The sequence below is a fragment of the Plectropomus leopardus genome, chromosome 11, assembly GCF_008729295.1.
Source record: "Plectropomus leopardus isolate mb chromosome 11, YSFRI_Pleo_2.0, whole genome shotgun sequence".
NCBI classification, from domain to species: domain Eukaryota; kingdom Metazoa; phylum Chordata; class Actinopteri; order Perciformes; family Serranidae; genus Plectropomus; species Plectropomus leopardus.
In genome coordinates this window covers 814684-838712 of record NC_056473.1, presented here as the reverse complement: position 1 = coordinate 838712, position 24029 = coordinate 814684, and the positions used below count along the sequence as shown (strand labels likewise).

General features: G+C 41.7%; 1 protein-coding gene across 1 annotated transcript in view; it reads right to left on the bottom strand.

Moving 5' to 3' along the window:
- LOC121949853 (kelch-like protein 25) overlaps nucleotides 1–24029 on the bottom strand; it is a 64030-nt gene extending 40001 nt beyond the window's left edge. Inside the window, exon 1 of the mRNA XM_042495651.1 lies at nucleotides 23924–24029. The gene's annotated coding sequence lies outside the window, so the exon portion shown is untranslated. The remainder of the gene's footprint in view (nucleotides 1–23923) is intronic.

Below are 24029 nucleotides of genomic sequence, written 5' to 3'. Positions count from 1 at the left end.
CATATGCTGACATGTAGTTTTAGACCAGATCAGTCACGGGTTGTTTGGTGTTCAGTGTGTGTATTTTTCACACATCACAATGCAGGCTTGACTGCGGTTGGATTGTGTTAAATGAACAAAAGATGAGAAGCATGAGCGCACAACACAATCCTCAGTGTGCATGTCTGTGCTTTAATGTGTATGTTCAGGTAAAATTTATTGACAACAAAAGATTTAAGAGCGCACAAAACAAATTTAAATGCTACATACTCAGCAAGTCAGGCTTTGAGAGACCACAGGCACCGACGCCCTGTGGAGGATAGAATGGTAAACTGGCAACAGTGATTCTCATGCTTGTTGTGATCAAACTGTTCACACTTTTGGCGGTGTGAATACCCGGAGCTCAAATTGAAACTGGAAGTGAACGGTCATCCTGATTCTTCCTTTTACTTTCAGTATAGAAGTTGAGTCAGGGGCGTGTTTCAACCACCACATTGAAACAGCTTGGTGTCTGTATTATCTCTAAATTCAAAATACGAGCTCCGGGTTCCACTACCACCCGAGATGGCAGCTTGGGTCAAGGATTTCTCAAAAAAAAAGAAAGAAAGTAAGCAAAAAGGTTATGTTCAAAACAGCAGGATAATGATGGAAAGAAGAGATTCAAGTTAGAAAAATATGACAGGAATGAATGACACTGATGAAGAATCACAAGGTGCAGAACCACATGCTAACGGGAAAGATGGCAGAAGGAAAAAAAGCAACAAAAAGACAATGGTGAACTCACAAAGGATTCTTAAAGAGACTGAAGACTTCAGACCCAGCACGCACCGCCAGAGCTCAGTCTCTGCTCTCTACTTGTGGAACAGAAAGCTGAACTGAAAGACACCGTGACACCTCGTGGTGGAGGGAGAACTTACAGGACTGTAAACAGTTGGCGACTAGCTGGTAGAGAGAGACCGTGGGGAATAACAGCATGTTTTTACATCTCACTTGGTGAATTAAGGAATTATTCGGTCCAAACTGGAGCTGGTGATTGCTGGACCAGTGGACTTACTAACCAGATCACCAGCAAGAGTAACCAAAACACTGTGGGTGAGTTTTATTTTGCTTCTGTTGAGTCAGAATGAACTTTGGTGTTAGCAACACACACATATACCATCATAAACTTTATACCCTGGTGTAATTTGAAGAAGGTATGAAATTCTACCACCATCCGAGCCTTTTTGTCATTTTGTTTTGCTTCTCCCTCTGAAGAATGAGTGAAAGTGGCTGCTCAGCCATTAGCTGTGGGTCAGCGGAGAAACACAAACCAGAGTTGGCAAGTTTAGGGACAGTGGATTTACCAACCATGATGGCTTTACTGAGTTTTATTTTGTGTTTTTGAATGAAGTGCCTGTATATATCCGGAAATCACAGGTTGTTGAGCTAACTGTGGCTGGTTGGAAATTCACTGGGGACCTTCTTCAAAATTGTGAAGCCAAACTGGAAAAACAACCAAGGCCAGCAGACTGAGAGGGCATATGATCACTAAGTGAGTATTTCTGTGTTTTGGCCAACATAGTAATAGTGTTTGGCTGTGGTGGTGGTGATACGCACCCTCCAAACAATATATAGCAAGGCATGTTTTAACAACACTATCGTGTTTTTAAGTTAATTTTGTCATTTTTTTGAGTGTTCTAGTGGAACACAGGTAAGTTATTTTAGATGCCTTTACTTTTTGTTAACAAAGCCTCGTCTAAGAGGCCTGCCTCCACTGGGGAGGTTAGAGGAGTATTTGGGGGTTGAGTGTCATGAGCTTGGGTACCTTAAATCCCAATCACTGCAATAGTGGCTGTGCAAGAAGGAAAACTCAGCTTCTCTGTCAATACAGCATGCACTGAGGAATTTATTGCTTTAACATTAACACTGACTGGATATCCTCTTAAAATGTGGAAAAATTTCTCTTCGATGGAGTATAACATAAAATAACTTGTTACACAGATGATGTCCTTTTGTACTAAAGATTCTAATCTTTAATTCTGAAATATCTCTACTAGTGATGAATTTCCTAAAAAAAAATTGGTCCTAATATCTTTCAAGAATATTTAAGAAAAATTAGGACCATCTGTCTGGTAAAATCAGAGATTTTGCAAGGTAGAACCTCAAAACATTTTTAAACTTAAGCTCAACAACTGACACAATTTAAATCAATGTTCTGCGAAGAATTTTAGATCTGACCCACACAATTATAATTACTCAAAAGCAATTCATAGAGTGGGACAAAATGATATAGAGATTCATATGGCAAGGACAAAGACCCCGAATACAGCACAGAACATTAAAGCTACCTTAAGGGAAAAAAAGGCGGGGGCTTACCATCTTTAAAAAATAACTATATCTCAGCACAGATTGAGTGTTACTGCTTTGGTGTGACCCATCTTACAAACCATGCAACAATAATTTTTAGTATGGTTAATGCCAATAACTGTCAGTGACATTTGCAGTAAAACAGAGGTAACTGTGATTGCTAACTGAGGTCAAGTGATCTCCAGTCAGCGCAATATATTCGGCCCCTGCCACTACACCATCTTTTTTCCTCTTTTCTGTGCCATAAAGCTGCTGGATTTAGGACACAATTGTGCTTCCCGATGGCCGCTTGTAAGCGTGTCAGAGGATGCTATCTGTAAAGTCTCTGATAACCCAAACTGTCCTCTACCAATGAAACTGCTCTGCAGTCCATTGCAATCCATTTTACACTGAGTGAGTTAGTGGGTCACAGGTACACCTAACTCAGTTTGCGTCTGAACGCCTTGTCCAGTGTGGCTTGATGAGACTGGCAGCTAGCACTAGCATCAGAGGCTGTGCTAGCTTGGATCTCCGGGTTCACTGCTAAATGCTTTGTGTTGAGATAATATTTCAGGCTTGAAGTACTCCAATGGTACAAAAATTCATTTTACAAAGCCACTACAGCCTTCAATGACAATCCAGGTCAAAGGGCACTGAGGAACACAATTAATCAGTGATAATTTTTTTTTAACATGTTAATTTTTCTGTGATTAATTAATCGAAATTAACACGTTATTTTTACAGCCTAAGGAAGCACAAAACCCAGCACTACTTTCAGCTCCTTAACCGGCAAGATTACATTGATGCAGTAGTGTTGTCACAATACCAAATTTATGACTTCGATACAATACCCGCCTAAAACATCTCAATACCGACACTGAAACGATAACATGGCAAAAACATACAACACCAGGAAAAGTAACTGAATAATACTTAAGATGACAGTGATGACAGGACAGAAATAAAAGGCTTCAAAAAGGGACAAAAGAGGATAGGTATATAAATTACATTTGAGATGTTTTATTATCAGTTTATTAACGCCATTATTGTAGAACTTAACTTTTAACTGGAATCTGTCATTAAGCAATCAGTTATGTATTGTCTTGAAAAGTCAAGAAAGAGCTATGTTTAAACTGCACACAAGATGTAGCTATTGTGTAATTACTGAGGCAATTTCTTAAATGAAGTGATGGCTAGCAGGAACTAATCCTTGATTTCTTTTACTATCAGATGAAATGAACTCAATTAAAATTGTTTGAGGGGTTTTTATTAATAAAAAATTTAAATATTATTTTGAGATTCTAAACTTCTAAATCACAATAAATTTGATTAAAATAAATTAATAAAATATATACAGCTTCTGTCTGCACTGTTATAGTTATAACTGAACATGTAATAAAAATAAAATCATTTTCTCATTCTTTAGACATTTGTAGGCAGTTCTTTGAGCTGCTGAGCTATTAAATATTAAACAAAAATAAAACAATATTTTCTTATTGCTTGACTTGTTTTCTACACAGTTCTTTGAGCTACTGAGCTATTGAACATGTATCAAAAATACAATTATTTTGTTGAAACTGCAGAGCTAAATAGCTATGTTTAAAAACATAAAGAAATGTTTTGTCACTATCTAGAACAAAGAAGTGAAAACTGTGAAGTGTAAATATGCTCCTCAGTCAACCTAATATGTCTAGGACTGCAGATAATGCCTGGTGTGCTGAAGACTCGTTCTGAAGTACAGCTTGAGGCTGGAATGCACAATGGCACAATGTGCAAGAGTTGGCAGGGTGGGTGCATGGTTCTTCCACCAGGTGAGCTGGTCTTCAGAAGCTCTGATCTCTTTCATTTGTTTGTACAACAAAAATTCACTCCAGAAGTTGGTCAGCAGGGGACATGGAATGACTTGGCCCCTTCTCATCGGCCTTGTCACCCTCACCTGCCTCCTCTCCTGACCTTTTTTCAAACTTGATGGTGGACAGCAGGCTTTTCAAGTCTGTTTTTCTTTTTTTTGCCCCTCCTTGATCTTCCTGCTGCTGGTCCTGCACTGCTGCTTGTACCTGCTTCTGTGGCTGTGTGTGTGATTCATCACATTTCTTCAAAAGTATGGCCTGTATCTCTTCCTCCATGGAAACAAAAGTGTTCTTAAATCTTAGATCTAGGAATGTTGCAGTGTTGACTGCCGTTGTTATGACAACGGTGGTGCATGCAGATGCAGCAGCCGGTACTTCTGCTATGTTTTGCTATATTTTAGACTTTGTGTTTATATAAATGATTCTTGGTGCTCAAACGCAGTTCAAGTACTGCCATCAGCAGCAACATCACCAAGCAACTGGATGAATTCTTCATAGTAGCTGCTGATTGTAATCACACCTCTTAACTGGTTTCATTCATACCTTTCAGGCTGCACTCAGTTCATTCAGTTAAAATCATTCACCTCCCATCCAGTCCCCGTTACCTCAGGTGTTCCCCAGGGCTCTGTCCTGGGGCCCCTGCTGTTCATTATTTACCTTCTCCCCCTCAGGTACATTTTCCGCAAACATCATATTCACATTCATTGCTACGCGGATGACACCCAGCTCTACCTTTCAGCCAAACCTAACTCCACACTCCCACCTTCGTCCCTCACCAATTGCCTCCTTGAAATAAAATCCTGGTTAACCTCTAACTTCCTTAAATTAAATTGCAATAAAACAGAACTTCTTTTAATAGGCACAAAATCTATGTTAAACAAACTCCATAATTTCTCTATACCCGTCGATAACTTCTCCATCTCTCCCTCCCCTCAGGTTAAGAGTCTGGGTATCATCCTCGACAGCACCCTCTCCTTCGCCTCCCATGTCAATAATATCACTCAGTCTGCCTACTTCCATCTTCGTAACATCTACCGGCTTCGTCCTTCTCTTACTCCTCACTCAACTGCTGTTCTTGTTCACAGTCTGGTCACCTCCCGTTTAGATTATTGCAACTCTCTTCTCTTTGGCCTTCCACATAAAACCCTCCATAAACTACAACTGGTCCAAAACTCAGCTGCCCGTATCATTACACGCACCCCTTTAATCCATCACATCACACCTATTCTACAACAGCTACATTGGCTCCCCATCACATACCGCATCAACTACAAAATACTCCTCCTTACCTTCAAAGCTGTCCACAACCTTGCCCCACCATATCTCTCTGACCTCCTCCACATTGCTACACCCACGTCCCCCTCGTCCCCCCCGCCCGTCTTGTTACCATGGGGAGCAGAGCATTCAGCCGCTCTGCTCCCCAGCTCTGGAACTCACTCCCACCTGACCTCCGTAACTCAGACTCACTACCACATTTCAAATCCAAGCTCAAAACCCATCTGTTTAAACTGGCTTACTCCCTCTGATCACAATTGCATTGTCTAATTTTATATTGTATTTCTATATTTTATTTTGTCTTTTTAATATTGTGTCTGCTTTTATGTTGATGATGTAAGGTGACCTTGAGTGTCAAGAAAGGCACCTATAAATAAAATGCATTATTATTATTATTATTATTATTATTATTATTATTATTATTATTATTATTATTATTATCAAACTGACCTCAAATCTGTTTTACCTAAATTCCACCAGCATGCCCAGATCCCAGAGGAAAAAATATCCTGGACCATATCTATACAAATATTCAATACAGCTACAAAGTCCACCCATGACCTCACTTTGGCCTGTCAGATCATATTTCTCTGCTCCTTCTGCCAACATATTGTCAGCTGATAAAAAGAGACAAACCAGCAGTTTAAACTGTTAGATTGTGGACAGATGAACCCACAGCAGCTCTAGAGGACTGTTTTAGAGCGTACAGATTGGCAAATGTTCAAAGATGATCGATCTTGAGGACTATGCATCTTCTGTGACGTGTGGTGATCACAAGGATGGTGACATCATTCCCTAACCAGAAAGCCTGGATGAATGGGAAGGTGAAGACTCTTCTCAGCGCTAAAAGGACAAAGGACTGCCTTTCAGTCAGGGTACAAGGAGGCTAAGAGGAGACACCAGCAGAGACTGGAGAGAGACCTCAACAGCAGCAGCACAAAAGATATGTAGCAGGCGTTTCAAAATGTCACAGGCTACAGAAGTAGGAGTGCCCCCATCATATGTGAGGCCACGCTGTCGGATGAACTTAACACATTTGTAATATGACATACATCTGTTTCTATTATTGCCGTGCCTCATAGAATTTGAATTGGCAGTCACACCTCCTCTACATTAGTGCTCAACACTGGAACTCCCCAGGACAGTGTGCTCAGCCCCCTCCTGTTCACACTTTACACCCATGTCTGCACCCCCAGGCATCAGGAGAACTATTGTGAAGTACCCAGACTACACCACCATCATTGGCCGTATTATAAATAGCGATGAGAGTTCATATTGGGAAGAAATCAACAATCTTGCAGAGTGGTGCACAGAAAACAACCTACTGCTCAACATCAGTAAAACCAAGGAGCTAGTTGTTGATTTTAGAAAGAAGGAGGGAAAGACACACACCCCTGTCTATATCAGTGGAGCTGAGGTGGAGCAGGTGAACAGCTATGGGTTCCTTGGAATTACTATCACTGAGAGCCTATCTTTGTCACATCACCACCCAGGTTAAAAAAGCACAGAAAAGGCTCTACTTTCAAGGGAACTTAGGAAGGTTAAATTTGAGAGCAAGATCCTGGTTAGCTACTACAGAGGAGCAATAGAAAGCATACTGACTGGAAACATCACTAACTGGCATGGCTCGTGCACAGCCAAGGACAGAAAGGCTCTACAGCAGGTGATTAAAACTGCCCAGAACATCATTGGTTCATCTGCAGAGCATCAGCTACCTTGGCGAAGTGAGGTGTCTGCACAGAGAACAAACGATACTGAAAGACAGCAGCCACCCCAGCCACAGTCTGTTCACCCTGCTGCCATCTGAAAAAAGATGAGGTATCAATACAGTATTGATACAGAGGTATCAATACAGCTAAACTCAGCTACTGCTCTTCAGTCTTTTAGCATTTTTTGAGTCTTTGTCATATTTTGTGTAGTGTTCAAACACAGCAGCCTAAGCTGGCTTGTTGCAAATTTTGCTGCCATGTGTTTGGGTGCCTTGTGTGGTGGGTATCCATCCATCCATCCATTTTCTTCCGCTTATCCGGAGTCGGATCGTGGGGGCAGCAGCCTAAGCAGGGAAGCCCAGACTTCCCTCTCCCCGGCCACTTCTTCCAGCTCTTACCAGGGGATCCCGAGGCATTCCCAGGCCAGCCGAGAGACATAGTCTCTCCAGGGTATCCTGGGTCTTCCCCGTGGCCTCCTACCAGTGGGACATGCCCTGAACACCTCACCAGGGAGGCGTCCAGGAGGCATCCTAATTAGATGCCTAAGCCACCTCATCTGGCTCTTCTCAACGCGGAGGAGCAGCAGCTCTACTCCGAGCTCCTTCCGGATCACCAAGCTTCTCACCCTATCTCTAAGGGAGAGCCCAGCCACCCTACGGAGGAAGCTCATTTCGGCCGCTTGTACCCGCGATCTTGTTCTTTCTCATTCTAAGCTTGTGACCATAGGTGAGGGTAGGAACGAAGATCGACTGGTAAATCGAGAGCTTTGCCTTTCGGCTCAGCTCCTTCTTCACCACAACAGATCGGTGCATAGTCCACATTACTGCAGAGGCTATACCAATCCGCCTGTCGATCTCTCGCTCCATCCTTCCCCTCACTCGTGAACAAGACCCCGAGGTACTTAAACACCTCCACTTGGGGCAGGATTTCATCCTCGATCTGGAGAGGGCACTCCACTCTTTTCCGGCTGAGAACCATGGCCTCGGATTTGGAGGTGCTGATTCTCATCCCTGCCTCTTCACACTTGCTGCGAACCGTTTCAGTGAGAGCTGAAGGTCACGGCCTGATGAAGCCAACAGGACATCATCTGCAAAAAGCAGGGACCCAATCCTAAGGTCACCAAACTGGACCCCCTCAACACCCTGGCTGCGCCTTGAAATTCTGTCCATAAAAGTTATGAACAGAGTCGGTGACAAAGGGCAGCCCTGGCGGAGTCCAACCCTCACCGGAAACGAGTCCTACTTACTGCCGGCAATGCGGACCAAGCTCTGGCACCGGTCATACAGTGAATGGACAGCCCGTACCAGGGGGTCCGAAACTCCATATTCCCAGAGAACCCCCCACAGGACTCCCCGAGGGACACGGTCAAATGCCTTCTCCAGGTCCACAAAGCACATGTAGACTGGTTGGGCAAACTCAAATGCACCCTCAAGGACCCTGCAAAGGGTCCAGAGCTGGTCCACAGTTCCACAACCGGGGCGAAAACCGCATTGCTCCTCCTGAATCCGGGGTTTGACTGTCCGGCAGACCCTCCTCTCTAGTACCCCTGAATAGACCTTACCAGGGAGGCTGAGGAGTGTGATCCCCCTGTAGTTGGAACACACCCTCCGGTCCCCCTTCTTAAAAAGAGGGACCAGTCTGCCAGTCCAGAGGCACTCCCCCCAGTGTCCATGCAATGTTGTAGAGTTGTGTCAACCACGACAGCCCCACAACATCCAGGGCCTTAAGGAACTCCGGGCGGGACCTCATCCACCCCCGGGGCCCTGCCACCGAGGAGCTTTTTGACCACCTCAGCAACCTCAGCCCCAGAGATGGAAGAGCCCACCCCCGAGTCCCCAGGCCCTTGAGGAGGTCTTCGAAGTATTCCTTCCACCGATCCACAACGTCCTGAGTCGAGGTCAGCAGCGCCCCGTCCCCACCATACACAGTGTCGACAGAGCACCGCTTCCCCCTCCTGAGACGCCGGATGGTGGTCCAGAACCTCTTCGAAGCCGTCTGGAAGTCATTTTCCATGGCCTCACCAAACTCCTCCCACACCCAGGTTTTCGCCTCAGCAACCGCCGTAGCTGCACTCCGCTTGGCCTGTCGGTACCTGTCTGCTGCCTCCGGAGTCCCAAAGGCCAAGAAGGCCCGATAGGACTCATTCTTCAGCTTGACGGCATCCCTTACCACCAGTGTCCACCAACGGGTTTGGGTGTTGCCGCCCCGACAGGCACCGACCACCTTACGGCCACAGCACCGGTCGGCCACCTCAGCAATGGAGGCACGGAACATGGCCCACTTGGACTCAATGTCCCCCGCCTCCCCTGGGACATGGTCGAAGCTCTTCCGGAGGTGGGAGTTGAAGCTTCTTCTGATGGAAGACTCTGCCAGACATTCCCAGCAGACCCTCATAATGCGTTTGGGTCTGCCAGGTCTGACCGGCGTCCTCCCCACCATTGGAGCCCAACTCACCACCAGGTGGTGTTCAGTTGACAGCTCCGCCCCTCTCTTCACCCGAGTGTCCAAGACATAAGGCCGCAAGTCCAACGATGTGACTGCAAAGTCGATCATCGAACTGCGGCCTAGGGTGTCCTGATGCCAAGTGTGCATATAGACACCCTTATGCTTGAACATGGTGTTTGTTATGAACATTCTGTGGAGAGCACAGAAGTCCAATAACAAAACACCACTTGGGTTCAGATCGGGGGGGCCATCCGGGTGAGGGACACTTTGGACCATTTTTGTTTCTCATCATAAGGGGTCCGGTGTGCTACACTTTGTCTGGTCCCTCCCCTAGGACCTGCTTGCCATGGGTGACCTTAACAGGGGCATAAAGCCCCCGACAACTGAGCTCCTAGGATCACTGGGGCACGCAAACCCCTCAACCACAATAAGGTGGTAGCTCAGGGAGGGGTTTGGTGGGTAATATACATAAATGTTGCTAATCAACAGTTTAATAATTCACATTGATAGTGTATAAAACAATACACACAAATGACAGTAACTTTTAGTCTGTCAATATGTGAAAATAAAAGGTCAAACCCAGGATTGTTTATTTGCATACTACCACTGTGCAATAAAGTAGACTGAACACAAACTACAAAATACACCTCCTTGTGAAAAGAGGTCTCTTATTTATCACATTTGCTAACCAATCTGTCGCTCTTTGAACTCCTTAAACAAGTCAGCATGTCTGTCGGCGAGATGCTTTGCCATTGGACGTGTTTGCTCCCTTAATCTGCTTGGGTGTAAAACACACCTTTACACATGGGCTTTGTGGTGTCCATGGGGCTGCCCTGGCTGTTGGCAATGTAAGCAAAATACTGCCATATTTCGCTCTGTGTGGCTGCTTTATCTACAAGCCATGGTTGCATGGCAAGATGAGCATCTGACACCTAAGCAGCAGCCATGGCTCTCTTTCTGCTCCTCACTAAAAAAAAGCAAGCAAGCACTTGTTTGACATGCCCACAAGGCGTGGTGGGAGTGAAAGCACAGCTTGGAACAGCACACACACACTCACACACACACACACATGCCCTTCACCTGCAGAGTGAAAGCAGAGCCCTGAACAGCACACTCTCATAAACACAGGCTCACTGTCACTGGCAGAGAAACACGGCTCTGATTAAACCGCTATCATTCATAAAGTATCAGTATCAATAAAAGGTGGTACTGTACCATTTTGAATATCTGGTGCTGCAATACTTTTCTGGTATTGGTATACTGTGCAACACTATGATGCAGTGCCACTAATTATCCTCCACGCTGACACTAAATGGCTGGAATTACTTTGAATTTGTTTGCAAATGATAGCCTACAATAACTGAAACTGTGGGCTAAATGATAAGACATGTAGGCATTAAATGAATATGTCAATTGCATTTTGTCTAAAATAGTCATAGTATGGTCGTGTGGCTTGTGTTGACTTAAAACTTTGTGAACAAATAGGTGGAAACCTGGTATATGGCTGGACTGTGTATTTGCTAATTGTGGCCAAACTGTTCAACAGATAAGTCAGTGGTAGTGTCAAGAATGTGAACTCCTGGATCTTAATGTTTGTCCGCAATTTTCTGAAGTGGTCCAAGAAATTTCTTTTTTCTCAAAGTGTACTGAAGTGACATACAAGCTACTAGGGGTGTCAACGTTTACAATTTTTTCTACACGTGTAAACGGGACTTCTAACCGACGTGTACCCGGTTACACGATTTATGATCTTTTTCTATCGCAGTTGCGCTATATAACCACTAGATGGTTCTGTCTCCAATACAAATATCTCCTAATCTCATGAAATCAAAGCCATTCCAGTAGTTAGTTATCGGACAAAAACGTTTATTCAGCGAACAGAACTTAAAAAGTAGGCAATCCATCTCACCATTTAAGGCTTAGACCTACTTATGACAGAGAGTAAAATGAGTTGAAAATAAAATCATCAATATTGACAGACAAGAAAACGTACAAGTGAAAGCTGGAAAAGGTTTAACCTTCTTTTTTAATCATTGTTTTAACTATTGCTCACTTTTGTACAATATATTTTTTTAAGCTCCGCTTATTCATCGCTTGTTGCTTGTTGTCCATGCGGCCCCGAGTCAACTTGAAGTGATGCAACACTGGCTGTGGCTGTGGTTTTTTTTTTTAATATCAACGTAACATTGCCACCTGTGCATCTATTATGTATGTGGATAACTGCATTAGTGGGAACATTTAAGTGTATAGTTAGTTAATGTTATTATCTTAAGCTTTCAGGCAACATTATCACCCCTAAAAATACTATTGGTGAGAAATGAACGAGGAGGAGGAGAGGAAAAAATTACGTGTAAACGGTTATTGATTTTTCTGAACGGTTATGATTTGTTATCCGTGTACCCGTTTACACGTGTAGATGTTGACATCCCTAAAAGCTACCTTTGAATTAAAGTAGTGAGTAGTGTCCATGCCTAACTGTAGAAGCCTCACCAGGATGTAATGGGCCTATGGTCATTTTCAAAGAGCATAAACCACTGGGGAAACTGCAGCATCAACAAATCAATTGTGTACTTCATCATCACTCTTTCACTCAGTCAAGGACAGACTGTGCATTTATATGTCTGGCCTTGCTATACTGTGATTGTGGACATCCAGATATGGATGTGTCATGTTGCAGCTTTTGTAGTACATTAATTTCGGACACTTACCAGCCTGGATACGTATCAGCCTGGATTCCTTACTGTTTGTAGAATGACACCTTAACTGACAAGTCACCTTTTTAACCCATGTGTTGGCTATGCTACTTTGACTATGTCAAGATGTAACTGTGCCTCCTACATTTAGGTTAAGGTAACGTGTCTTTGACTTGAGTCTATTACTGTATACAGGATGTTTAATAGTTTCTGCAGGTTGTTCTTATTCTCTGCTATCTTTTTATTGAAGCATTCTGTTATTACCTTTTTCTTTGCTATTCAGGGCGAAAGACTGGTCTCTTTCCACTTGAACTGCTGGTGATGATCAATCCCACAACCTGGAAACCAGTCTGACCCATTAGTTCCAAGGACAATGATAATAAATCCCAGGTTTCCATTTTTGTGTGATATCTTGTCTGTTGCACAAAGTTTTGCAGTCAAATATATAGCACAGACAGCTGTGTTGCACCAACTCTCTTTATCTTGCTCTTTTGTAGCTTAGTCTCATAGTACAATTACAATTCACAAAATTCCTGTTTTCGATTGCTTAAGCTCTAACAGACAGCCAATTTATTTACAAGGACTTCAGCCCATATTGGCATTAAAAAAACAACATTTACATGTATGACACTGATCCAGGAACTTGCATAAAGGGTGCCCAGATAGCAGCACTTCAAAGTTCATCCTCGTTGAATACAGGCCAAAGGTGAGCCAGTGTATCTATGCCCTAGTAAGAGTTAGAGTGGCAGGAGGCTTATTTTTCAGATGTATCTCTAAATCATCTAAATAGGAGGAAAAACTGTTGAGTCCCTCTCTATATGATTCACTCAAATCTACTCCACTTCATGGACAAGGAAAGATGCTAAATCCTCTTGAATCAAACCTGAAACAATGTTAAACTGCAACTAGATTGAAATGGCAGTGATTTATATTGTCACAAGTTTACTTCTATCATTTTTGTATCACATAGTGAAGTGTGTAGATGCTCACTGGATTGTCTGAGAGGAATCAAGCTTAGATTCTCTTTCCAGGAAGTAAATGCTCACAGGCTCACATACAAAACCAAAGTAACTTTTTTGTTTGTCCAACCAACAACACAAAAATCAACCGTGTACAACTATATGAAACAGAAAAACAAGGAGAAATTTCTCACAAGTGACAAGCTGAGAGCTTTTAAAGGGAAACAACACCTAAATTAAGAATAACAATATTTGTCAATATTTGTGAACATGAGCTACTCCCTCTCAAAGCCAGAAACCAGAGAAGGAAGTCTAAAACTTTTGATGTCATAAGGTAAAAGGTAGGTGGGTTTATTGGTCATTTTTGAAACAAAGTTTAAAAAATGAATTACAATTATTCTTTAACTTGCTACATTTTTGGAGTTGAAGGTTGAGTTCATTAAAATCAGCAGCTACTATGAGGATTCCATCTCAGTGCATTTTTTGAACTTGCATCAGAGTCTTGTGTCCAAATGGCTCCCACAAGGTCATTTCATCCAGTGCAAGAGCTTGATCTGGGATGTCAGGTGTTAACCATGTCTCTGTGAAGATGTGCGTAGAGCAGTCCCAGATCTCCTGTTGCTGAGTGAGCCAAAATCACATCTCATCCACTTCACTCTCCTGCAATCAGACACTAGACAGAAGAAGGATTGGTGGAGGAACAGCTCCCACTCCAAGTCAGGCCAGCCTCACCATGATATCGACTCTTTTCCCTCTTTTCGTCCGGCACTTTCAGTTTAGTTTCTCCCCTCCTCTCTGTTTACTGCATTCAGTCCAAACCCCACACAACTTCTCCGGATGTTGATAAGTACCACTCAATCATAGAAAAGTCGTGCTTCAGCAGAAGGGGCCATGGTATTGGAAAAAATAGACAAATATAACAAAAAAGAAGCAAGGATTTGCGGAGCTACTAGCTGCTGCATCTACATACGCTGCCATGCAAATAAAGTAGTAGACTCAGAAGTATGCCAGATGAATAAGACTCGGCAGTTCAATTCAAAATGATTATTCAACAATTTTTTTTTTTCCATATGAAGTTTCAAAGTATGAACAGGGCTCAGTGGGACATTCACTGTGACAGCAGCATTCATGTAATATAGTAAACAAGCTAACAGTGCTAATAACAGATCGCAAATTAATTTTTTTCCAACACTAGATCTCAAACAAAAGCCTGAGACTGTATAATATCAACTTGCTGTAAACTGTAAATTCACCACTTCTTCACAACACAATACAGTCTCCCTCTCCCTGTGTCACTGCCTGCATGTCACTGCCAGCTTGTACGAATGAGTAGCTTAAAGGTGAAGAGCACTCACTCTGCAGCAAAATCTGGGGACATTTTGGCCTCCAGATTACACTGCAGTACACAGCACAACAAACTGACAAGAAAAAAGCAATCTCAGTCAACTGAAGGGTCTTTGACTGATGATCCAAATCTCCAACTTTCAAGGGACAGCCCTACGTATGGAGCTGCTCCATAGACAATACATGGGAGCCTGTTTTTTGTTTTCTTTTTTATACCCAAATTAGCTTTATTCTATCGTAGTTTTCTGTTCTCAGTCCTGAAACAGAAAATGTTCCCCAAATACTTAGAACATTCCCCTGACTGCTCTTAGTGTCATCCACAACATCACACCATTCACTGTCTGTAACAAACTTTATAGGTGCTGTGGGACTGTCACTGACCTAGGAATAACATGTATACATTTTTTAAATGGGTGTAGTTTAATTTTCAGTTTTGTTTTATTAATGACTTAAACGATAATCAGAATTTTGTTGATTATTCTCTGACAATTAAATTGTTAAGTGGAATATCAGAACAATGTTAGCTCATATTGTGGTAGGGCAGTGGAAAGTACAATGCAGGAAACAAGCGCAGATGTGTGGAAAAAACCATCACAAGCAGAGAAAGATTATATAAAGTTCTTAGGTGTACCAATAAAGTGGCTGACGGTGCAGGGGCAGGCGGACATAACTTAAATAACTTAAAAGTAATAATAAAAAGGGTTTAGGGGCTTCATTCCGCTCGCAGGCTAACTTACGGTGAAAGAGGTTGCTGACCCAGGCACAGGCACTGAAAGTGAAGAGGTGAAAGGGGTTCTGCATCCCCAGACTGCTCCACAGGACTAGTGAACACAAACGAATACGCACTGCATGGCATGTATCAACACATATTATAAAGTAGTAAGAGGTATGAAGAGGTGAAGGCAGTGATATGCATTGCCAAATCATGCAGAGATCACCTTTACATGAACAAAAGTGTTTCAATGCACAGCAGAGCAGCCCCTCACTATTTGGTATTTTCCTCACACAGGTCTCACCATCAACAACGTCAGCATTTCACATCATGAAATTTAGTGTTAAAACAAGGACATTACACGAAAGATGACATAGTCAAGTGTTAAATCTCTCCCTCTGTCTCTCTCTCACACAAACACAAAAAAAAATCATGTCTTGCAGTAGCTCAGCTCACCAGTGGAATATCAACAGAGTTGCTGAATAGACTGAGTCCTTGTAAAGAGGCTGGTAGTCATTTGGCCTGCGCTTGTTTACCCACAGTTAGCATAGCTGCACCACTGGACTTGTTGCCCATGGCCACTATGTGTGTGTGTGTGTGTGTGTGTGTGTGTGTGTGACTAAGGAAGCCCTAACTTTTACAAGTAGGGCTGGGCCAGTGTTTCCTCTACACTCATTTAGGAGTGGCGGCCCACCACTCCTAAATCCTACCCGCCGCTCCTTCAAATGTCGTTTTTTTTTTTTGGTTGTTGTTTTTTTTTTTAAATTGCAAATACACCACCGCGGCATCACAGCACAGTCCTGCACTGCGTTGGGTGTCGCGAGTGCTGAGGCAGATAACTATCTTGCTCCGTATCTACTCTTTGAGGTAGATACCACCGCCCCCTCCCACCCCCCAACAGAACTAACTGGTGCCGACGTTAATTAGCTACTCGCATCCAGGCATCAGGTCGGAGAGTCAGAGGAGTGTCGGCTTGAAAATAGCGTGCAACTTACCGGAGAAAAGGTAGACTTATTAGCTTAAGAAAACTTATAATAGATTTTATTAGTTAAATAAACATTCGCAAAATATTGATGGCCAGCTAAGGTTACGTAGCTTAAGTTAATTGGGCCCGGTGCCAACTCAACTCAGTGTCACTAACGTGAGTAAACTAATTGATAGCATTAAGCGATATACACGCCATGATGTAACTGCTGACTGCATTTTCAGATGAGCTTGTTCAAATATTTTTCAAAGAAGAGAAAGACACCTGATGAGGATGGTGCTAGTCAGGTATCATTAGCCTTTTTACTGACTCAAATTATGATGGTTAGGTAAAAAATTATGTTCACACTTGTAATCAAATGTGACGTGAGTGTAAATTATCTAACGTTAATGTTTTATGTAATCGTATAAGACAAGTAACAGACAGGGAGGAGCAGTGCAACAAAGTGAAGGAGAGCAGAGTACAGGAGGGGGAGTGCCGAGTGAAGGAGCAGGAGAGCAAAGTGATGGTGCAGGAGAGAGAGATGAGAGTAGAGGAGAAAAACATAAAGGGAAACACAGGCTATCAGGCTGGGACCCTAAATGGGTTGAAAAAAATAAATAAAAATTATTGTTTCTATTTGTAGGTGAAGACTGACTTGAGAAACAGGCTGCAGGGGGATCACCTTGCAGCATGTATGCTGCTGAGCATCAATGGGCCACCTCTTGGGGAATTTCCGTACAACAGAGCCTTAGAGCTGTTCTACAAAAAACCAAGAAAAATCCATTGTTCTGAGCCCGGGTGCAAACTTTGCCACTGATTACAGCCCCATCAAGAAATTATTATTTATTGTTTTTATTATTTTATTGTTGAATTTTTGTTATTATTTTTTATTTTTACATTCAGCCTTTAAAAAGCGTCATTTGTTTACGCCGCCACGGCTCCCCAGAGAGCCTGCCCCCGCTGCTGAAAAAAATCCTAGAGGAAACACTGTGGGCGATGTGGCCTAAAAACAAAATCTTTGATTTTTTCACACCAAACATGATAATTAATTTTAATTTATTTTTTTCCCTCCTAAAAACAAACTACAAATGACAAAAAAATACTCAAAACAAGATTTTAGCAATAAAAATGAACAAAGGCAAACTGAAAATTGTAGAAGGCTTCAAGTCAATTTTTCATATTGTACAGATTTGCAGTTGAAACAGTCAAGTTTTGAAAGTGACCAATGCTGAAATCGCACAATCATTGTTCAAAATTAGTTCCATGTTACCAAATAATGCTGTTGGTTGAATTCAAATGACTGGAACACAGGTCTGTTATAGCGGAGTCAAACTACATCCCCTCTAGCTCTTAAGTGTTTTTTTCACGTGTGCCGTCATACAGCAGCAGGTGGCTTTCCTGTCATACCGGATACAACAGGAAAACGACAACACTAACGTTGGCTGCTTTTTACCAGCTGTTTGTGGGCTGACGCTGACACATTTCTCCCACTTGTTGTTGTTATAAATCATTACAAACAACTGCCAAGACTGTGCCTTCTTTGGGAACGTACTCTTCACTGTCATTAACGCTTGCCGCTCTGTTGTTGTGTGTATGTACCTCTAGGAGGGGGGACGCCGCAGCCCACTATGAAGTATGGAAACCCAAAGAGAGCGGTGGAGGAAGTCAAAGGGAAAATCTAGATTTTCATCCTAACGCACAAATTCACATTAACTGATAAAGCCGATTTAGTGCCCAGCCCTACTATGCTATGCTATGACACTATAACGACGATAGAACAAGTAGATGCATGATGCAAGAGACCGCGAGATGATTGCCACTAAGGGCATACGCTGAGCGGCCAGTCAGACCAGAGGGGAGAAATGAAAACATAAGCGCCGGACAAAGAGAGGGAGGAGAGCCGGCACCTGGGCGAGGCTGACCCGACTTGGACCGTGAGCTGTTCCTCTACCAAGCCTTTTTCTGGCTAATGTCCGGTCGCAGGAGAATAAAGTGGATTAGATGTGATTGAGGCTCACGCAGCAATGGGAAATCAGAGACAGGTCTGTACATATCTTCATAGTGACATGGTTAACCCCTAAGATCCTGGATAAAGCGATGGTCGGACTTTGTTCGGAGCCACAAGGACACAAGACTCTGATGCAAATTCAAAACATGCTCTGCAGGAATTGTATGATGCCACCAGCAGCAGCATGCCTAAGCAACCGGATGGAATTTTTTAAGTTGCTGGTGATTTCAACTTAACTTAATCTTAATCAACTTTTCCTTCAACTCTAAAAGTGTAGCAGGATAAAGGACAAGTTGTAATTTCCTGTTTTAAATTTTGTTGAAGCAAAAATGTGTGTAAATTGTTGCATACCATATTTAGATGTGGATGAGTAATAACTTTATTCAAGTTGCCTTGAAAAGATAACAGAAAGTGATACTCCGACAGCACAATGTCTGAGGTAAAATCTACTGAACTTAATTAACAAAAAGGATGTGGTATACTGTTGACTGATATGAGGGAACACATTTCATTAAGGTCATATCTGAGAGTGATGAATGGCTCAAAGTGCACTGAGGAGTTCCATTCTCATGGATCTGTGCAACACAGTGATGCTACCACTCAACAGAGGACCCATACATGCAGCCTGTCAAACAAACACCCTGGAGCTGTGTGGTCCTGAAATCTGAACAGCAAAATGCAAAAAAGCGCAGTATTTACACATTATTTCAAAGCTTCCAGCAAATCTGGCTCTTACAAAGCAAGACATTCCCACTAATCACAATGATGTTCAGCTGTTTGGTGCAGATTGTGGCCCATGAGCGGACTGGCTGGAATGCTGTATCAGAGGGTCCAAAATCCACCCCTGGACAGGTCATATGACGCAGTCTCCCAAGGCTACAAACCCCTTTTTCTGTCGCAGCACCTCTCAGTGGCATATAGAGACAGGGTTCAACGATGTCAACTTGAAGGCATATAAGTATGGACCATAGGCTAAAATGTATATTTTTATTCTCAGAGAAAAGGAGCAGAGCCAAAAATGACTGGTGCAAACAGTCCCAGAGTCCCAGAGATGTTAATGTCAACACTGCTAATCCTCAAGCTCTCAGACAGGTACCAGTAACATTCCTAAGCAGCAGTCCAAAGACACTAGTTAACTGGATCAGAATACATACATACTCAAACTTAAAACAGTGAAATGAGCTGTTCCATTTGTAAAATGTACAGCACTGAGCCTCTTACTGGCCAGTGTTACAAAATGTCAACTTTAATGACATTTACCGCAGGAAAAGGAAAATAATAGAGTATGGACAGAAAATGAAGCCAGCAGAAGAAAGACGAAGTGGTGGAAAAAGTATTCTGATTTATTCTCAAATAGAAGTAGCAATACAGTAGTGCAGAGATACTTACAAGTAAAAGTTCTGCATTCTAAATCTGACTGCCATAATAGTACAAAAGCAAAAACAAAAAGTCAAACTAATCATTGTGAAGAATGGCTCATTTTAGAATATTGTATAGGCTATTGTATTGTAGAATTATAATTATTCATGTGAGCATCACTCTAATTTTGCAGCTGCTATAGGTGGGGCTCATTTTCCTCTTTAGACAGGCTGCTACTGGGTAGGGATTTGATGATCCATCGATCTGCATTGATATATCTATGAATGAGCAACAATAGCTAAACATTGATGTAAAGTGTAATCATCAATCTAGGGATGCACAATACTTATCGGGACCAATAATTATCGGCCCGATGATTTTCCATCAATCTGTGTTTTCACTCTAGTCCGTTGTGCAGTAAAGCAACCTTTTCCATGTCCAAAAAGAAAAGAACAAGATGATCTAAGGTCCCAGGGTGACAGGAGGAGAGAACTACTCACGGCTTTATCGCTATTTACCGGCTTTTGCGGACCCTCTCAGGGGGGTTGTTTTAAAAAACACAACATGATAAACATTTACATACTTATTTAGATCATCAGGGAACAAGGAGGAAATATACTGTCATTTATTGCCATACTCGATGCTTATAGTAACAGCTGAACACTGGTGTAAGCTGCCGCCCTCTCTCTTCCTTCTCAGTGTGTGTGTGACAATGATGAGAGGACACGCTGCACACGGTGTAGTGTGTTTCCTGCTCGGTTATGTTGAAAGAATAAATTGACATCTGATGTTTGATTCCTTCCAACTCCCAACGAGCAGAACAACATGGAAATATGCAGAGATAACAACAAAGCCGTTACTTAGGGACTGTTCTGTAGCTGCAGTGCTTACTGTCATTTTGGGGAATGTTTCACTCTATAGTTCCACTATAACTCAAACAGAATATTATTTTCGGCATTATTTTTGTACAAGTCAAGTTGACATAAGAAAATAAGAGGAGAACTGTCGTTTTTTGATGAAAATGCACAAATTCGGATGTTAATAAAAAAAGAACAGAAGAAGCTAGAATTAAATGGTTTTAGTGTTTGAAAGATGAAAAGTTATTTATCTTGATGTATTCATCGTTTTTGTATTCAACACAGATAATATTTTGGAGGTCACAACAGTCTACTATCTACCTGTATTTGTTTTTTCAACAGACTAATCATCTGTAGGCTTTTGGTTGTATAAAAGCTTTCATTTTTTTATTGAGTGATACAATTTACAGTTACTCTGATTTGACAGATTGTCAGAGCATTTCATTTTAAAAAACAAAATAGCCATTTCAAGAGTAAGAACTGTCTTTGTTTTTGTTGTGTTAACTGTAGCGATGTCAGTTACTTCTGGTTAGGTCAGAAGTATAATGTTACATTCATCTGTACTCACTACATCTCAGCCTTTAATATCTTCAGGTAATGAAAAACAAACAAAAGGAAATTGTCGGTCATCGGTATTTTTTCGGCCACGAGAAGCTGGAAATTACTGGATATCGGTATCAGTTGAATAAATCATAATCGTGCATCACTACATAAATCCATATCATCCTCTTTCAGATGCGCCTTTATTTTGAAATTTTGTGTCACTTCACACAGCGCCAGGCAGATGTTGACAAGCAGCCAAGAGAAACATAATGGGGATTTACTCAAAAATAAATCATCAGTGTAGGGTTGGGCGACAAAACAATAACAATATCAATCGTGAAATAACTTTTCCTCATCTGAAATATGAGACATAGTTGATAAAATAGCGATATTAGGCAAACAGCCAATGATAATAGGGTTTGCCGCATTTGAGGTTAATAAAGTTTGCTGCATTTAGTTCACCGAATTTCACTCTAGAATACAGCTGAGTGTTTGACAACCGTAGTATGTGCTTCCACAGTGTTTCATTATCACGGATCAAACAGCTGATAGACAGCAGTGCAGTGAGACAGACAAACAGAGCGGAGCGTCTTCAGCACCAAAGTGTCTAAAACTGCCAAATTTACAGAGGTGGAAATTGCCATTTAGAGACTACTTTGTGGTAGTTTCAGGTTTAATCAAACTTAACCTTTGAAGTCTCATTCAGCCTCTCCCGCTGAGCTCTCATTATTATTACCAGGGGCAGATGTAATGTTTTGGGGGCCTGGGGCCACAAGCACATGATCTTATTTTCACCCTTTCTCTCACTGGGAATGTTGGCAAGCTGTTGGCAGCTATAGGAGAAGTAGGCCTACTCAAAAGGTTTTTTTTTCCCCTGAGTAAAATGATTAATAACACAGACATTTCACAGAGGATTCACAGAGGTTCAAGTCACAGTCCTGCAATCAGGAGAGGTTGGCCTATTATTAGCACAGCGTGCTTAAATTTAACTGAAATTTGTTTAAGATGGAGCTTTTAATTTTTAAATAATGCTGGAAAGTTTAATAACTAATAATAAATCATATGTTTATTACACTCCAACACACCATGGTCAAATGAAATTGTCAGTGAACTATGAGGGCAAAAAACAAACCACAAAAAAAAGAGAATAACAAAATAATCATTCATTAATCGTAATCAAAGTAAAATGTTCAATTAATTGTGATACTGATTTTAGGTATGAGGTTCGGACTTTTGCTGGGAGGAAATTTCCGTAACTGGACCGCCAGTTGGTGATGTCTGTTCTACAGTATATTTTGTGATGTTCAATGTCTGATAGAAAATGAATATTTAAATGAAAATGAACCTTATGATATCATATCTAACTTAGGAGTAAAAGGGAACCTTTAAGCTTGACATAAATAGTGATTTGATATATATTGATATATTGATGAAATATATCAATGCCGACTGATATGAAAATAATAATCTTGATAATTTTCATATCGCCCAGCCCTACATCAGTGTGGAAATGTTTTGACAGAGAGACAGAGCACATACCATATGTAAACAAAGCCAGGCATCTCAATTCGCTAACTTCTTGCAACAGCAACATTAGCTGCTCTGTTTCAACATTGTTAGACTGAAAAAACGTGCATGCAGGCTGAAATTCATCCATGCTGTTCTGTTCAGAGATGCAGTGACTTCAACCAGCAGTGAGTAAGTGAAAGCATAAATAATACATGTAAATTGGTTAAGTTATGAGTAGAGGTGCTAGCCTCTAAGTTAATGTATGCAATGCAAAGTGCCACAGGCTTATGCTACCGTCAGCATGTTGTATATGTGAGGTAAGGTGACTTCCAAAAGACTGTTGTTTTTTCTGTGATCCTGAACGGTTATTTTCATTATGTACAATTATTAATTATGATATTATTATTTTTTATGTTGTTTATATCTTTTCTTGACAAAAGCAAAAAAAAGGGGTGGCAGCTTCTTCTGTAACCGACTGTGTTAAATGAGCATATAATATCGGCTGACTCGCTGGCCCCTATAGCAAAACGTATCGAAATCATATCATGGCAGACCTTGTGAAATGTGATATATGCGTAATTCAGGAGACATATTTTAGTTTGTCATTTTGTTGACAAATGTACTTAGTGTAATTATGATAATTGTGATTAGACTGTTTACTTTGTTATTTTATAAAAATAGAATAAAACCTTTAAGAACTGTTTGGATTCAGACATTTTCTTGTATTGCATTGCAGAGTTATTAGACATATACACACTAGGTTGACTTCATTGTGCAAAAAATATGCTCAAGCCTAAATAGACGAGTTGGTTCAAACTGCAAACAGCCTCTCGGCGATTAGGAATTAGCTAGCAGTGGTTAGCTTGCTAGCTAACTTGTGAATAACTTGCTCCTATTGCATCCGGACAGCGTGTCGTTGTTATTGGATAGTGAAGCTGTATTTGTAACTGTTAACTGTCGATAGATAAACATTACAGCGAGCTTTCAAATAGATGTGTCCATATCTTCAAATGGAAAATAACAAAAGTTTCACTTGAACTCCACACAGTAAACAAGGTTGAGCTAACCCTGCTAATGTAACGTTATGCACCAAGTTGAGTGTTGTTGACAGCCATACCGGGGCACTGCAACTTCACTACCCTTACTTGTCTCCCAGCAATCACACGCTGTGGTAACAACCACCATACAAAGAGTTTATCTTCGACTCAACGCCGTTTCAAGGAGTTAATAAAGTGGTTCGGATGTCCTGAAGTGATAAAACACTACCGTTAACGTTTAATTAGCTCCTTTCTCTGACAACAATATAGTTGAGGCAGCTCCCTGCCAGCCCTCTCAGTGTCTGTGACTGTCAGCAGGCTCAGGACAAATACAAATGGCTGTTTTACTCACAGTTATAATACTTGGAGGTGTCAAGTTATATCCACAGAATGTATCGCTTCGGCTTCGTTGATAAAAACATGATATTTCTGTGACAATGGCTTGTATAATTCTGGCC